Below are 18,224 nucleotides of genomic sequence, written 5' to 3'. Positions count from 1 at the left end.
CTGTCCATCCCATCTATGCTACTATCAAACCAATGTGCTAGCTACTGTACATCCCAACTATGCTATCAAACCTATGTGCTAGCTACTGTCCATCCCAACTATGCTACTATCAAACCAATGTGCTAGCTACTGTACATCCCAACTCTGCTATCAAACCTATGTGCTAGCTACTGTCCATCCCAACTATGCTACTATCAAACCAATGTGCTAGCTACTGTCCATCCCAACTATGCTACTATCAAACCAATGTGCTAGCTACTGTCCATCCCAACTATGCTACTATCAAACCAATGTGCTAGCTACTGTCCATCCCAACTATGCTACTATCAAACCAATGTGCTAGCTACTGTCCATCCCAACTATGCTACTATCAAACCAATGTGCTAGCTACTGTCCATCCAAACTATGCTACTATCAAACCAATGTGCTAGCTACTGTACATCCCAACTATGCTACTATCAAACCTATGTGCTAGCTACTGTACATCCCAACTATGCTATCAAACCTATGTGCTAGCTACTGTCCATCCCATCTATGCTACTATCAAACCAATGTGCTAGCTACTGTACATCCCAACTATGCTATCAAACCTATGTGCTAGCTACTGTCCATCCCAACTATGCTACTATCAAACCAATGTGCTAGCTACTGTACATCCCAACTCTGCTATCAAACCTATGTGCTAGCTACTGTCCATCCCAACTATGCTACTATCAAACCAATGTGCTAGCTACTGTACATCCCAACTATGCTACTATCAAACCAATGTGCTAGCTACTGTACATCCCAACTCTGCTATCAAACCTATGTGCTGGCTACTGTCCATCCCAACTATGCTACTATCAAACCAATATGCTAGCTACTGTCCATCTCAACTATGCTACTATCAAACCAATGTGCTAGCTACTGTCCATCCCAACTATGCTACTATCAAACCAATGTGCTAGCTACTGTCCATCCAAACTATGCTACTATCAAACCAATGTGCTAGCTACTGTACATCCCAACTATGCTACTATCAAACCAATGTGCTAGCTACTGTACATTCCAACTATGCTATCAAACCTATGTGCTAGCTACTGTACATCCCAACTATGCTACTATCAAACCAATGTGCTAGCTAATGTACATCCCAACTATGCTACTATCAAACCAATGTGCTAGCTACTGTACATCCCAACTCTGCTATCAAACCTATGTGCTAGCTACTGTACATCCCAACTATGCTACTATCAGACCAATGTGCTAGCTACTGACCATCCCAACTATGCTACTATCAAACCAATGTGCTAGCTACTGTTTATCCCAACTATGCTACTATCAAACCAATGTGCTAGCTACTGTACATCCCAACTATGCTATCAAACCTATGTGCTAGCTACTGTACATCCCAACTATGCTACTATCAAACCAATGTGCTAGCTACTGTCCATCCCAACTATGCTACTATCAAACCAATGTGCTAGCTACTGTACATCCCAACTATGCTACTATCAAACCAATGTGCTAGCTACTGTACATCCCAACTCTGCTATCAAACCTATGTGCTGGCTACTGTCCATCCCAACTATGCTACTATCAAACCAATATGCTAGCTACTGTCCATCCCAACTATGCTACTATCAAACCAATGTGCTAGCTACTGTCCATCCCAACTATGCTACTATCAAACCAATGTGCTAGCTACTGTCCATCCAAACTATGCTACTATCAAACCAATGTGCTAGCTACTGTACATCCCAACTATGCTACTATCAAACCAATGTGCTAGCTACTGTACATTCCAACTATGCTATCAAACCTATGTGCTAGCTACCGTACATCCCAACTATGCTACTATCAAACCAATGTGCTAGCTACTGTTTTTCCCAACTATGCTATCAAACCTATGTGCTAGATACTGTACATCCCATCTATGCTACTATCAAACCAATGTGCTAGCTACTGTACATTCCAACTATGCTATCAAACCTATGTGCTAGCTACTGTACATCCCAACTATGCTACTATCAAACCAATGTGCTAGCTACTGTATATCCCAACTATGCTATCAAACCTATGTGCTAGATACTGTACATCCCATCTATGCTACTATCAAACCAATGTGCTAGCTAATGTACATCCCAACTATGCTACTATCAAACCAATGTGCTAGCTACTGTACATCCCAACTATGCTATCAAACCTATGTGCTAGCTACTGTCCATCCCAACTATGCTACTATCAAACCAATGTGCTAGCTACTGTCCATCCCAACTATGCTACTATCAAACCAATGTGCTAGCTACTGTACATCCCAACTCTGCTATCAAACCTATGTGCTAGCTACTGTACATCCAAACTATGCTACTATCAGACCAATGTGCTAGCTACTGTCCATCCCAACTATGCTACTATCAAACCAATGTGCTAGCTACTGTTTATCCCAACTATGCTACTATCAAACCAATGTGCTAGCTACTGTACATCCCAACTATGCTATCAAACCTATGTGCTAGCTACTGTACATCCCAACTATGCTACTATCAAACCAATGTGCTAGCTACTGTCCATCCAAACTATGCTACAATCAATCCAATGTGCTAGCTACTGTCCATCCCAACTATGCTACTATCAAACCAATGTGCTAGCTAATGTACATCCCAACTATGCTACTATCAAACCAATGTGCTAGCTACTGTACATTCCAACTATGCTATCAAACCAATGTGCTAGCTACTGTACATCCCAACTATGCTATCAAACCTATGTGCTAGCTACTGTACATCCCAACTATGCTATCAAACCTATGTGCTAGCTACTGTCCATCCCATCTATGCTACTATCAAACCAATGTGCTAGCTACTGTACATCCCAACTATGCTATCAAACCTATGTGCTAGCTACTGTCCATCCCAACTATGCTACTATCAAACCAATGTGCTAGCTACTGTACATCCCAACTCTGCTATCAAACCTATGTGCTAGCTACTGTCCATCCCAACTATGCTACTATCAAACCAATGTGCTAGCTACTGTACATCCCAACTATGCTACTATCAAACCAATGTGCTAGCTACTGTACATCCCAACTCTGCTATCAAACCTATGTGCTGGCTACTGTCCATCCCAACTATGCTACTATCAAACCAATATGCTAGCTACTGTCCATCCCAACTATGCTACTATCAAACCAATGTGCTAGCTACTGTCCATCCCAACTATGCTACTATCAAACCAATGTGCTAGCTACTGTCCATCCAAACTATGCTACTATCAAACCAATGTGCTAGCTACTGTACATCCCAACTATGCTACTATCAAACCAATGAGCTAGCTACTGTACATTCCAACTATGCTATCAAACCTATGTGCTAGCTACTGTACATCCCAACTATGCTACTATCAAACCAATGTGCTAGCTACTGTATATCCCAACTATGCTATCAAACCTATGTGCTAGATACTGTACATCCCATCTATGCTACTATCAAACCAATGTGCTAGCTAATGTACATCCCAACTATGCTACTATCAAACCAATGTGCTAGCTACTGTACATCCCAACTATGCTATCAAACCTATGTGCTAGCTACTGTCCATCCCAACTATGCTACTATCAAACCAATGTGCTAGCTACTGTCCATCCCAACTATGCTACTATCAAACCAATGTGCTAGCTACTGTACATCCCAACTCTGCTATCAAACCTATGTGCTAGCTACTGTACATCCCAACTATGCTACTATCAGACCAATGTGCTAGCTACTGTCCATCCCAACTATGCTACTATCAAACCAATGTGCTAGCTACTGTTTATCCCAACTATGCTACTATCAAACCAATGTGCTAGCTACTGTACATCCCAACTATGCTATCAAACCTATGTGCTAGCTACTGTACATCCCAACTATGCTACTATCAAACCAATGTGCTAGCTACTGTCCATCCAAACTATGCTACTATCAATCCAATGTGCTAGCTACTGTCCATCCCAACTATGCTACTATCAAACCAATATGCTAGCTACTGTCCATCCCAACTATGCTACTATCAAACCAATGTGCTAGCTAATGTACATCCCAACTATGCTACTATCAAACCAATGTGCTAGCTACTGTACATTCCAACTATGCTATCAAACCAATGTGCTAGCTACTGTACATCCCAACTATGCTATCAAACCTATGTGCTAGCTACTGTACATCCCAACTATGCTATCAAACCTATGTGCTAGCTACTGTCCATCCCATCTATGCTACTATCAAACCAATGTGCTAGCTACTGTACATCCCAACTATGCTATCAAACCTATGTGCTAGCTACTGTCCATCCCAACTATGCTACTATCAAACCAATGTGCTAGCTACTGTCCATCCCAACTATGCTACTATCAAACCAATGTGCTAGCTACTGTACATCCCAACTCTGCTATCAAACCTATGTGCTAGCTACTGTACATCCCAACTATGCTACTATCAGACCAATGTGCTAGCTACTGTCCATCCCAACTATGCTACTATCAAACCAATGTGCTAGCTACTGTTTATCCCAACTATGCTACTATCAAACCAATGTGCTAGCTACTGTACATCCCAACTATGCTATCAAACCTATGTGCTAGCTACTGTCCATCCCATCTATGCTACTATCAAACCAATGTGCTAGCTACTGTACATCCCAACTATGCTACTATCAAACCAATGTGCTAGCTACTGTCCATCCAAACTATGCTACTATCAATCCAATGTGCTAGCTACTGTCCATCCCAACTATGCTACTATCAAACCAATATGCTAGCTACTGTCCATCCCAACTATGCTACTATCAAACCAATTTGCTAGCTAATGTACATCCCAACTATGCTACTATCAAACCAATGTGCTAGCTACTGTACATCCCAACTATGCTACTATCAAACCAATGTGCTAGCTACTGTACATCCCAACTATGCTATCAAACCTATGTGCTAGCTACTGTACATCCCAACTATGCTATCAAACCTATGTGCTAGCTACTGTCCATCCCATCTATGCTACTATCAAACCAATGTGCTAGCTACTGTACATCCCAACTATGCTATCAAACCTATGTGCTAGCTACTGTCCATCCCAACTATGCTACTATCAAACCAATGTGCAAGCTACTGTACATCCCAACTCTGCTATCAAACCTATGTGCTAGCTACTGTCCATCCCAACTATGCTACTATCAAACCAATGTGCTAGCTACTGTACATCCCAACTATGCTACTATCAAACCAATGTGCTAGCTACTGTACATCCCAACTCTGCTATCAAACCTATGTGCTGGCTACTGTCCATCCCAACTATGCTACTATCAAACCAATATGCTAGCTACTGTCCATCCCAACTATGCTACTATCAAACCAATGTGCTAGCTACTGTCCATCCCAACTATGCTACTATCAAACCAATGTGCTAGCTACTGTCCATCCAAACTATGCTACTATCAAACCAATGTGCTAGCTACTGTACATCCCAACTATGCTACTATCAAACCAATGTGCTAGCTACTGTACATTCCAACTATGCTATCAAACCTATGTGCTAGCTACTGTACATCCCAACTATGCTACTATCAAACCAATGTGCTAGCTACTGTATATCCCAACTATGCTATCAAACCTATGTGCTTGATACTGTACATCCCATCTATGCTACTATCAAACCAATGTGCTAGCTACTGTACATCCCAACTATGCTATCAAACCTATGTGCTAGCTACTGTACATCCCAACTATGCTATCAAACCTATGTGCTAGCTACTGTCCATCCCATCTATGCTACTATCAAACCAATGTGCTAGCTACTGTACATCCCAACTATGCTATCAAACCTATGTGCTAGCTACTTTCCATCCCAACTATGCTACTATCAAACCAATGTGCTAGCTACTGTCCATCCCAACTATGCTACTATCAAACCAATGTGCTAGCTACTGTACATCCCAACTCTGCTATCAAACCTATGTGCTAGCTACTGTACATCCCAACTATGCTACTATCAGACCAATGTGCTAGCTACTGTCCATCCCAACTATGCTACTATCAAACCAATGTGCTAGCTACTGTTTATCCCAACTATGCTACTATCAAACCAATGTGCTAGCTACTGTACATCCCAACTATGCTATCAAACCTATGTGCTAGCTACTGTCCATCCCATCTATGCTACTATCAAACCAATGTGCTAGCTACTGTACATCCCAACTATGCTACTATCAAACCAATGTGCTAGCTACTGTCCATCCAAACTATGCTACTATCAATCCAATGTGCTAGCTACTGTCCATCCCAACTATGCTACTATCAAACCAATATGCTAGCTACTGTCCATCCCAACTATGCTACTATCAAACCAATGTGCTAGCTAATGTACATTCCAACTATGCTACTATCAAACCAATGTGCTAGCTACTGTACATCCCAACTATGCTATCAAACCTATGTGCTAGCTACTGTACATCCCAACTATGCTATCAAACCTATGTGCTAGCTACTGTCCATCCCATCTATGCTACTATCAAACCAATGTGCTAGCTACTGTACATCCCAACTATGCTATCAAACCTATGTGCTAGCTACTGTCCATCCCAACTATGCTACTATCAAACCAATGTGCAAGCTACTGTACATCCCAACTCTGCTATCAAACCTATGTGCTAGCTACTGTCCATCCCAACTATGCTACTATCAAACCAATGTGCTAGCTACTGTACATCCCAACTATGCTACTATCAAACCAATGTGCTAGCTACTGTACATCCCAACTCTGCTATCAAACCTATGTGCTGGCTACTGTCCATCCCAACTATGCTACTATCAAACCAATATGCTAGCTTCTGTCCATCCCAACTATGCTACTATCAAACCAATGTGCTAGCTACTGTCCATCCCAACTATGCTACTATCAAACCAATGTGCTAGCTACTGTCCATCCAAACTATGCTACTATCAAACCAATGTGCTAGCTACTGTACATCCCAACTATGCTACTATCAAACCAATGTGCTAGCTACTGTACATTCCAACTATGCTATCAAACCAATGTGCTAGCTACTGTATATCCCAACTATGCTATCAAACCTATGTGCTAGATACTGTACATCCCATCTATGCTACTATCAAACCAATGTGCTAGCTAATGTACATCCCAACTATGCTACTATCAAACCAATGTGCTAGCTACTGTACATCCCAACTATGCTATCAAACCTATGTGCTAGCTACTGTCCATCCCAACTATGCTACTATCAAACCAATGTGCTAGCTACTGTCCATCCCAACTATGCTACTATCAAACCAATGTGCTAGCTACTGTACATCCCAACTCTGCTATCAAACCTATGTGCTAGCTACTGTACATCCCAACTATGCTACTATCAGACCAATGTGCTAGCTACTGTCCATCCCAACTATGCTACTATCAAACCAATGTGCTAGCTACTGTTTATCCCAACTATGCTACTATCAAACCAATGTGCTAGCTACTGTACATCCCAACTATGCTATCAAACCTATGTGCTAGCTACTGTACATCCCAACTATGCTACTATCAAACCAATGTGCTAGCTACTGTCCATCCAAACTATGCTACTATCAATCCAATGTGCTAGCTACTGTCCATCCCAACTATGCTACTATCAAACCAATGTGCTAGCTAATGTACATCCCAACTATGCTACTATCAAACCAATGTGCTAGCTACTGTACATTCCAACTATGCTATCAAACCAATGTGCTAGCTACTGTACATCCCAACTATGCTATCAAACCTATGTGCTAGCTACTGTACATCCCAACTATGCTATCAAACCTATGTGCTAGCTACTGTCCATCCCATCTATGCTACTATCAAACCAATGTGCTAGCTACTGTACATCCCAACTATGCTATCAAACCTATGTGCTAGCTACTGTCCATCCCAACTATGCTACTATCAAACCAATGTGCAAGCTACTGTACATCCCAACTCTGCTATCAAACCTATGTGCTAGCTACTGTCCATCCCAACTATGCTACTATCAAACCAATGTGCTAGCTACTGTACATCCCAACTATGCTACTATCAAACCAATGTGCTAGCTACTGTACATCCCAACTCTGCTATCAAACCTATGTGCTGGCTACTGTCCATCCCAACTATGCTACTATCAAACCAATATGCTAGCTACTGTCCATCCCAACTATGCTACTATCAAACCAATGTGCTAGCTACTGTCCATCCCAACTATGCTACTATCAAACCAATGTGCTAGCTACTGTCCATCCAAACTATGCTACTATCAAACCAATGTGCTAGCTACTGTACATCCCAACTATGCTACTATCAAACCAATGTGCTAGCTACTGTACATTCCAACTATGCTATCAAACCTATGTGCTAGCTACTGTACATCCCAACTATGCTACTATCAAACCAATGTGCTAGCTACTGTATATCCCAACTATGCTATCAAACCTATGTGCTAGATACTGTACATCCCATCTATGCTACTATCAAACCAATGTGCTAGCTAATGTACATCCCAACTATGCTACTATCAAACCAATGTGCTAGCTACTGTACATCCCAACTATGCTATCAAACCTATGTGCTAGCTACTGTCCATCCCAACTATGCTACTATCAAACCAATGTGCTAGCTACTGTCCATCCCAACTATGCTACTATCAAACCAATGTGCTAGCTACTGTACATCCCAACTCTGCTATCAAACCTATGTGCTAGCTACTGTACATCCCAACTATGCTACTATCAGACCAATGTGCTAGCTACTGTCCATCCCAACTATGCTACTATCAAACCAATGTGCTAGCTACTGTTTATCCCAACTATGCTACTATCAAACCAATGTGCTAGCTACTGTACATCCCAACTATGCTATCAAACCTATGTGCTAGCTACTGTACATCACAACTATGCTACTATCAAACCAATGTGCTAGCTACTGTCCATCCAAACTATGCTACTATCAATCCAATGTGCTAGCTACTGTCCATCCCAACTATGCTACTATCAAACCAATGTGCTAGCTAATGTACATCCCAACTATGCTACTATCAAACCAATGTGCTAGCTACTGTACATTCCAACTATGCTATCAAACCAATGTGCTAGCTACTGTACATCCCAACTATGCTATCAAACCTATGTGCTTGCTACTGTACATCCCAACTATGCTATCAAACCTATGTGCTAGCTACTGTCCATCCCATCTATGCTACTATCAAACCAATGTGCTAGCTACTGTACATCCCAACTATGCTATCAAACCTATGTGCTAGCTACTGTCCATCCCAACTATGCTACTATCAAACCAATGTGCTAGCTACTGTACATCCCAACTCTGCTATCAAACCTATGTGCTAGCTACTGTCCATCCCAACTATGCTACTATCAAACCAATGTGCTAGCTACTGTCCATCCCAACTATGCTACTATCAAACCAATGTGCTAGCTACTGTCCATCCCAACTATGCTACTATCAAACCAATGTGCTAGCTACTGTCCATCCCAACTATGCTACTATCAAACCAATGTGCTAGCTACTGTCCATCCCAACTATGCTACTATCAAACCAATGTGCTAGCTACTGTCCATCCAAACTATGCTACTATCAAACCAATGTGCTAGCTACTGTACATCCCAACTATGCTACTATCAAACCTATGTGCTAGCTACTGTACATCCCAACTATGCTATCAAACCTATGTGCTAGCTACTGTCCATCCCATATATGCTACTATCAAACCAATGTGCTAGCTACTGTACATCCCAACTATGCTATCAAACCTATGTGCTAGCTTCTGTCCATCCCAACTATGCTACTATCAAACCAATGTGCTAGCTACTGTACATCCCAACTCTGCTATCAAACCTATGTGCTAGCTACTGTCCATCCCAACTATGCTACTATCAAACCAATGTGCTAGCTACTGTACATCCCAACTATGCTACTATCAAACCAATGTGCTAGCTACTGTACATCCCAACTCTGCTATCAAACCTATGTGCTGGCTACTGTCCATCCCAACTATGCTACTATCAAACCAATATGCTAGCTACTGTCCATCCCAACTATGCTACTATCAAACCAATGTGCTAGCTACTGTCCATCCCAACTATGCTACTATCAAACCAATGTGCTAGCTACTGTCCATCCAAACTATGCTACTATCAAACCAATGTGCTAGCTACTGTACATCCCAACTATGCTACTATCAAACCAATGTGCTAGCTACTGTACATTCCAACTATGCTATCAAACCTATGTGCTAGCTACTGTACATCCCAACTATGCTACTATCAAACCAATGTGCTAGCTACTGTATATCCCAACGATGCTATCAAACCTATGTGCTAGATACTGTACATCCCATCTATGCTACTATCAAACCAATGTGCTAGCTAATGTACATCCCAACTATGCTACTATCAAACCAATGTGCTAGCTACTGTACATCCCAACTATGCTATCAAACCTATGTGCTAGCTACTGTCCATCCCAACTATGCTACTATCAAACCAATGTGCTAGCTACTGTCCATCCCAACTATGCTACTATCAAACCAATGTGCTAGCTACTGTACATCCCAACTCTGCTATCAAACCTATGTGCTAGCTACTGTACATCCCAACTATGCTACTATCAGACCAATGTGCTAGCTACTGTCCATCCCAACTATGCTACTATCAAACCAATGTGCTAGCTACTGTTTATCCCAACTATGCTACTATCAAACCAATGTGCTAGCTACTGTACATCCCAACTATGCTACTATCAAACCAATGTGCTAGCTACTGTCCATCCCAACTATGCTACTATCAAACCAATGTGCTAGCTACTGTACATCCCAACTATGCTACCCTACTAACACAATCAGGTTGCAGCAATGTTGCAGAAACGTGCAATTTAGACTTTGGTATGGTCCACTCAACGTCAAGTTAAACGTGCATGCAACGCAAACGCGGTATCTGCACACAAGTTGCTGCAACGTGCAGGTCCAACGTGTCTGCAACGTGCCTGCAATGTCCACACAACGTTGTGATTTCCGCGATGATTTCGATGTATATTGCTGCAACGTTGTATACACGTTTATATATTACTTTGTTACGTTGCTGCAACGTGGTCTACACTTCCGTTGGCTACATTTATAATTTGCATTACAAAACAAATCTGCTCCTTGCACAAGCGCCACTACTTCCTGAAACTCTACAGGCATATTTCTTTACCGTCCTATACTATTGGATAGCAATTGCCATGAATCCGGTGTGCAGCACACCTGATCAATCACTTCCATCCACTAGTATAGGCCAGGAAAGAAATACGCCTGTAGAGTGTCAGGAAGTAGTGGAGCTTGTGCAAAGAGCCTATTAATGTCATAGTCAATGCAGCAAGCAAAATTATGGGACAAAAGTTATGACACAACACCATTCAGTCAAGAACAATTTATTTTATTAAAAAAAGTACACAATATCTAGCCTACAAATGATAAACAATTTTAAAAACAAAAAGTATTAAAAAAAACAAAAAAAACAGTTATTTACAAAAAAGTATTTACAAAAAATGGCAGGCTGTGCTCAGATAGGCTGGGGGGTGGGTGGGTTGCTGTGCTCAGATGGGCTGCGGGTGGGTGTCAGATGGGTTGGGGGGCAGCTAGGAAGGGAAGTCTTCCTCATCAGTATGCTGGGGAGTGCTCAGATGGACTGTTCTTCGATGGGCTGTGCTCAGGCGGATTTCTGCAGATACCTAAAGACACAATGAAATGGCCGTAAATACACAACGCACATACATGCACAAAAAAGTGGTACACAATCTTTGGAACCATGCAGTGTCACTGGGTAGGAGAAACCAAAAAAAATGACATCACTTACCCTTCTGCATTTAGCAGGGGCATGTTTCAATGTCTCCTGCAGCTGGGCGGCCACCTCCGCCATCGTAGCCTTTGGCATGGAGACCATCACTGCACCTTTAAGTTATCAAGAACGGTAATGGTTTCAATTCACATCGGTCATGGAACAAAGACAATGTATTAAAAAATATTCACAATATGAACCTTTTCTTACGTGTTAGAACATTGAAGAGTGTCATACTCTTCAGTGGCTTCTTCCCCTTCTTCCCGTGCACACTGTAGGCGCTCCACACCGCATGTGTGGCTACAGCTGACAGCACCCGCCGGACTGTGTCCGCCAAGTCTCTGCCACCAATGGCACCTAGGTATTGTGTCTGCAAAACAAAGACAGTCATTTACTGTACCCTTCCCTGCACTGCAAAAATAAGACAAAGTTCTGCCCTGCAGACACTCACCATCTTCCTCTGATGTTCCCGGTCCTTCAACCTGGCCTCACAGCCCTGCAGCTCCTCGTCCGTTTGGGCAGGGTTCAGTACATCCAGCACTTCTCCCTGGGCTCCAGACTCCACAGGCCGCATGCTCTGGGCCAGTTCCCTCACAGTCCGTGCAAGCTCACGGAGTTGCTCCCGCATCTCTGAGAACTGCTGATGTACAGACCTCTGGAAATCTAGATAAACATAGATGTGGCTATAAGTACATTGACATAAAACTAAATGAAACTCAAAATATATCCCTGCATGCTATACATGGGGCCTGGGCTCCGCTCGCCCATATGGGACAAGCTTGGAAAATCTGCAAGATGAGTAAAATGGTATTCAAAATAAATAAAAAATAGTCCAACTATCAGTGTGCAGTAGGCATAGACATTTCATTTCAACACAAACATGCATACCTGGATTGTACAGCACACGTGGATTGTACTGGACCGCTGGCAGAGGCCTTTCAACTCCGGCACCTGGCACCTGGTCTTTGGCCTGCATAGTGGGGACCAATGGCTGCCCGGGGCTTGGAATATGTAGTGGAATATCAGTAAATTAGCTCAGATTACTCGATTTCAAAAGTACTACTCTTTTGGGACTGTTGAATGCACTTTAGCATATTACCTTCGTCACTGGAGTGATAGCGTGTGTTGCGCCGTCTCTTTCGAACGTCTTGGCACTCGTCCATTGACGACTGCTGCTCAAAGACTTTTGCCATGAGCCTGGCACCTTCGTAATGATCTGTGTGCATAAAGTACCATAATCAATACATTTCAGCCATCCTTTTTTCCTCAGAATAATGAGTCATGATCTTCCCCCCACCCCCATCAGTATTTTTTAATAGCTTAAAATGCAAACAGTACCAGTTGTGGACTTTGGGAAAACCCGGACTCTGTGGAGCGCCCAGCCAGGGTTAGGTTCCACACAGCTCTTTATCCGTTGGCTGACTCATTCATTGGCCAGGAACACATCTGCAACTGTGAGTGAAACCATTAGTAGCCGCTTCCCTGTACAATTGAAAAGTAGCACACCAATCACACAAACATGTTCTTACCCCATCCTTTTTGGAGAGCCAGGATACTGGGACAACCGACAGTGTCCTCCCCCAGAAACTCCACACTGCAATAGTCTGCCCAATAAACAAAAAAATATTAAGTTTATAAACACACAAGGACCCTATGGGAAAGTAGGCAGAGGGGAAGAAGCGACTAAAACAACAATTCAACAAGTCATTACAGCCGATAAGTAATTAGTGACACGCCACTATTCTATTCTTTTTTTTTGATTCTCTGCCGGCCCAGGACAGATGCGGTCAATGGCGGTCAATCATCAATCAATCGTGTGGGAAACATGAAGCTAGTTTAGGCATTAGCCACTGCAGTGCACAGAATAAATGTATAAGGCCCGTGAATCACGCGTTACTACTCGCAGTTTTAACAGGAACGCCTGTTTTTGACTCGAACTCCAACAATACACACCGATACTACTAATGTGGCAAACAAACATTTCCCTCAGTCCAGCGGCCATTTTAGATTGCGTGGTAGCGTGCTAGCGTGCTAGCGTGCTAGCGTGCTAGCGTGGTAGCGTGCTAGCATGCTAGCGTGGTAGCGTGCTAGCGTGCTAGCGTGCTAGCTAGCGTTAGCTAACGTTAGCTAGCTATCATTAGGCTTCCAATTCCTGAACTTAGTTTAGCGTGCAGGTTATGAGTTACTTCTGTTTACTTAAATTATTACCGGTAAGTAAACAAATAAATAGCTAAACCAACAGTCAAATCAATGTAATTTGATGAGGAAAAAACCCCCGAGGTAACTGGTATAACTTACCAGATCTGAAGTGCGGACCACACTGTGGTGTTGTTGGTCCCCAATCTGCTCTCTTTATGGCTTTAAACCACAGCTTTCGGTGGTTCCTCTGAAAAGGGGGACATCTCGAGGGGATGCTGAAGAATCTGAGGCCATCATCTTGTTCTTTTCTGTTTGTACAGTTCACAGCACAGCAGCTTTGAGGCATAATTAGCTACACGAAACGTAGCTACTGTGGCTAGCGAGTTCGTTCCTCGTTCGCTCGTTCCTTTTTACCCAGAGGCCGCGTGCTCGCTCTGCTGTGACGTAGGCGGCGAACCCATCTATAGGGAGGGAAAGTGATCTCATCGCCCCCTAGTGGAAGCGTTCCATAATGCCGAGAGAATGAATGGGTTTTCTCGACACGTCTTTTGAAAAATGATATCTTGGTCGACACCGAAAAGTTAGACTTTTTTTTAATTAATGAAAAAGCATTCAATTTATAACAAACAGGGAAATATACAATCAATAACATTTCTAAGATGCGTTATTAACCTCAACATACAGTACAATATGAAGGATATAAGCGAATTTTTTTTTTTAAAAAAAAAGACAGGAGCAGTTTGGCAAAGAATCCTGCTTACTTTAACTGTGAACCAGCAAGCAGTGACGTCACGGGATAGCCCGATAGCAATCCTAATGCTAGCCTAATAGGACTTTAATCCAACGTCACTGCAACGTTTATTTAATGACGTTGCAGGGACCCATATTGCAAATGTTTCTGCAACGTTGCAGAAAAGTCTAATTAGACTTAGGATGGTAAAGTTATTTTCGACCTTAGATGGACGTTGTCACAACATCGCCTGATGGTAACGTTGCAACTTACCTAAGTACAACTTATGTGCAACGTTGCTGCAACCCACTGTGTTAGTAGGGTACTATCAAACCAATGTGCTAGCTACTGTACATCCCAACTCTGCTATCAAACCTATGTGCTGGCTACTGTCCATCCCAACTATGCTACTATCAAACCAATATGCTAGCTACTGTCCATCCCAACTATGCTACTATCAAACCAATGTGCTAGCTACTGTCCATCCCAACTATGCTACTATCAAACCAATGTGCTAGCTACTGTCCATCCAAACTATGCTACTATCAAACCAATGTGCTAGCTACTGTACATCCCAACTATGCTACTATCAAACCAATGTGCTAGCTACTGTACATTCCAACTATGCTATCAAACCTATGTGCTAGCTACTGTACATCCCAACTATGCTACTATCAAACCAATGTGCTAGCTACTGTATATCCCAACTATGCTATCAAACCTATGTGCTAGATACTGTACATCCCATCTATGCTACTATCAAACCAATGTGCTAGCTACTGTACATTCCAACTATGCTATCAAACCTATGTGCTAGCTACTGTACATCCCAACTATGCTACTATCAAACCAATGTGCTAGCTACTGTATATCCCAACTATGCTATCAAACCTATGTGCTAGATACTGTACATCCCATCTATGCTACTATCAAACCAATGTGCTAGCTAATGTACATCCCAACTATGCTACTATCAAACCAATGTGCTAGCTACTGTACATCCCAACTATGCTATCAAACCTATGTGCTAGCTACTGTCCATCCCAACTATGCTACTACCCTACTAACACAGTGGGTTGCAGCAACGTTGCACATAAGTTGTACTTAGGTAAGTTGCAACGTTACCACCAGGCGATGTTGTGACAACGTTCATCTAAGGTCGAAAATAACTTTACCCTCCTAAGTCTAATTAGACTTTTCTGCAACGTTGCAGAAACATTGGCAATATGGGTCCCTGCAACGGGTCATTAAATAACGTTGCAGTGACGTTGGATTAAAGTCATATTAGGCTAGCATCGGGCTATCCCGTGACGTCACTGCTTGCTTGGCTCACAGTTAAAGTAGGCAGGATTCTCTATCACTGCGACCCATGGTGGAAATCATGTGTTCAAAGGTGCCATCACCCCGGAATGTAATCAATGAAATAAGAGATTTGACACATGAATGCTCAATACAGATAAAAACAGAACAACCAATCACACTTCTGACCAAGTGAAATGATTGGAATGACCTGTCAAACTGCCTAATCAACCTGCACACAATTTGATGTTTCTTTTCTAATCTACTAACGGTTTATGCCCCCTTGCTGAAAACAGAGCTGGAGGGAGAGCACCTTTAAATGACACCCTCATGAGCAACTGGACTTTAGTTTTACATTTTCATAGTCACAGCTAATTATTGCAGATATGCCGTGCACAGGTACAAGAGATTACAATGAGAATACACAAGGTTAACCCCAAGCTTTATTTACAATTGGGCATCTAATCAATCGTGTACAACCACAGAAATCCATCATTTTTTATGTGAACAGGTACAAGACTACAATACTACAGGCTATCCTCAACTGAAGCTTTATTTACAATGTTGTGCACAAATCTGATTAGTCAACATCTGCAATAAACAATAGAAGACATTCTGCCCCATCATTAAACAAGACACAAGAGGATGGCTTTTCTGTTTATAGACCCCATGTAGATTCTACAGCCTGCGTCACTACTAGGGAGTGTTTAGTACTACATTAAAACAATACATTACCTAATTAAACAATGCATTAAAAGAACTGTACCACAAAGGAACCGAGCAAACAGGCTAACCTCACTGTTCACTCAAATGACATGAATGAAATCACAAATTTCCATTATAGTCTCCCAGATAGACCCAGAACAAACCCTTCTCCCAGGTACCCATATATGAATGAGAACACCCCGCCCCCTCGCTATTCAAACAGGTGATTGATTATTTAATTTACATTCATGGTCGTTGTGTGGGCAATCTTGTCCATTGAGCCAACAATTGTGCGTCGTCCCCCTCAATGGACAGCTCGCTACCACACAATCCACTCCACTGGGACTACATGAATCACAGTTGCAGCTTGTCTAGAGGCTCATAGCAAAACATTTCACTGCTCGTTGCACTTGCAGTATGTGAGAAATATATTTGTCATGCGCAGACAGAGGATGATTGAATGGAGCTCTGGCTTGTCCAAAGGCCTTCTAACTCAGTACCTGAAACATCACAGACACACAAAGTTAGTCTTATGAAAGACACCACTCCACAAATCCAGTTTGTATGCATTTTCACCAAATTGGACCCTGTGTGTGTGCGGGGGCGAGGTGTTACCTGTTGTGGTGGTGCTCCATCCCTGAACTACTATGACGGTAGTTCTGCAGATACGAGGGGTCCTCTGGACTTGGCTCCAGGGGCAAGATTCCAAATCTGTAATAATGATCAGCCATCAGTGACATTTGTTCATCATCTAGAGGTGGTTGCATGTGCATGACACTGACTGTGTGTTAGATTAGTGTGAGGAGAGTGAATACAGCATAACCTCCCAGTAGTGTGTGTGTGTGCGTGCGTGCATGTATGTCTATGTGTGCTTTACCTGACCATGAGGGGGCTGAGCGTGGCAGTGTCTCAGAAGAGAGCATCTTCTCTTGGGTTTGTTCTGGGTCTGGAGAGCAGATTTTGTTCTCTGTAAAGCGCATTGTGTTTCCTCTGGGTATGAAATGTGCTATACAAATAAAGCTTTGCTTGATTGATTGATTGATTTTGGTTCCTGATTGTGGGCAGCTGTTATCTACTGTCTCTTGTTGGGCAAATGTGCAAATGTTAGGATTTGCAGTGTCTTATCAAAAACTGTGCAGAAGTCCCAAAAACACTGTGCCTTGTGGCTGCTCAATCTTGATCGCTCTTCTTGTCAGCTGTGATTTTGGTATGAATTTCCTGTCTGCATCTCTCTTCTGAAACCGGAAGGCATGAATCATGAAGGATGTGCATGGTTGATTGAAAAGAGGGGCAGGATTTGCGTAGACAAGGCAAAGAGCCATGTTGTCGTCGTCTGCAGGTATTCCAACAACTTCCACACACTGTTCATCCTCTGTGATGAATGCACGGTCCTTCTCCTGGCTTGACCTTTTCACGTTGTGTGGTTTGACATGCATGTTGAAATTCCTTTCCTGCAGTCTTTTAGCCACCTGCTTGATGGGATTGTTTCCA

At 42.5% G+C, this 18,224-nt stretch overlaps 1 long non-coding RNA gene across 1 annotated transcript; it reads right to left on the bottom strand.

The window, feature by feature from the left end:
- Positions 1-16,503: 16,503 nt before the first annotated feature.
- On the bottom strand, positions 16,504-17,967 carry LOC311328853. The gene is made up of 3 exons (XR_014631248.1): positions 17,611-17,967; positions 17,349-17,444; positions 16,504-17,233 (listed from the first exon to the last, which is right to left on the bottom strand). It is a non-coding gene; the product is annotated as an uncharacterized lncRNA (long non-coding RNA).
- Positions 17,968-18,224: the final 257 nt, after the last annotated feature.

The sequence above is a fragment of the Borostomias antarcticus genome, assembly GCF_949987555.1.
Source record: "Borostomias antarcticus genome assembly, contig: scaffold_181, whole genome shotgun sequence".
Classification (NCBI taxonomy): Eukaryota; Metazoa; Chordata; class Actinopteri; order Stomiiformes; family Stomiidae; genus Borostomias; species Borostomias antarcticus.
Note: the sequence above shows the minus strand (reverse complement) of the source record. Positions and strands in the feature narration are given on the sequence as shown.